Source organism: Humulus lupulus, chromosome 4, assembly GCF_963169125.1.
Source record: "Humulus lupulus chromosome 4, drHumLupu1.1, whole genome shotgun sequence".
NCBI classification, from domain to species: Eukaryota; Viridiplantae; Streptophyta; class Magnoliopsida; order Rosales; family Cannabaceae; genus Humulus; species Humulus lupulus.
Window position 1 is genome coordinate 16,374,603 of NC_084796.1, and position 1,109 is coordinate 16,375,711.

Here is a 1,109-nt window from a genome sequence, read left to right on the forward strand (position 1 = left end):
TGACTCTATGGTCATGTGATAGGTTATATTGGTGACTAGTTCATCGAACACCTATCTTGATAAGCTAGTGAAAGGATCACTTATCTACAAAGCCCGGTGACCCTATCGTCACATGGCTAATGGGAACGGAACCCACCTTAGTGACTTTTACAAATGTCACTCTTCTACTCAGGGCTATAAGCCCGGTAAGGTTACCAAAACCACCAATGTTAAATCACTTATCTGATTAGGATTGACTTGATAGTCACCCACTCAGGAGGGCAGGATTCCTTATCTTGGATACCCATCATTACGTGAACTTATTTGCCTGCTTGAATAGGGCTATATTTGCTAGACGTGTGCCTTATGATTTGATGACATGTTATTACTGTTCATGAGCATATTGAGTTTTCTTGCTGGGCTTCAGCTCACGGGTACTATGTGGTGCAGGAAAAGGCAAAAGAAAGATGGACCATCCTTAAGTTGGAGAGCTTAGGTGACAATGCAGCTGCTCGACCGCCACGGCCGAGGTTTGAAGGAGAGGAACTAGGGTTAAACCTTGTTTTGCCGCTTAGATCGGCTGGTTGTAAATATTTTCTTGTAATAGACCTTTAAATTATATTTTTGGGATCCCAATGTCTACAGTAAACGTTCTAATGAAACATTATATCTTAACCGAAATTTGTAATCCCTAAACTGCTAATCATACTTACTTACACGATTTTGGCCAAATGACTCGATTAGTGAGTTTAGCACTGTTTATAAGGCACACCGTAACGGTCCCTGGAGTTTAAGGCGTTACATTGATGGAGAGTAAGGAATTGCGAGCACTGACCCCCACCGATTCTCAGAGTTGTGCAACATCTAACAAGAAAAAAGAGGGTGAGGGCCAGGCATGCAAGGGATCACAGAATATGATTTTGGTGATTTGAGCTTGAAAGCCTGAGATCACGAAGTAAGCTCAATCGAGACCAAGGTCTCGAAAGGACAGATCGAATTCAAAGTGGAACCCCAAACTATTGTAAAGTTCGGGCTTTGAGCGTGTACTTAACACGAGAGTGGGAAAGTTTGGATTCATTTTAAGAATCCCAGATTTTCAGGGATAAAATTGACAGTTACCCAAAAAAGTT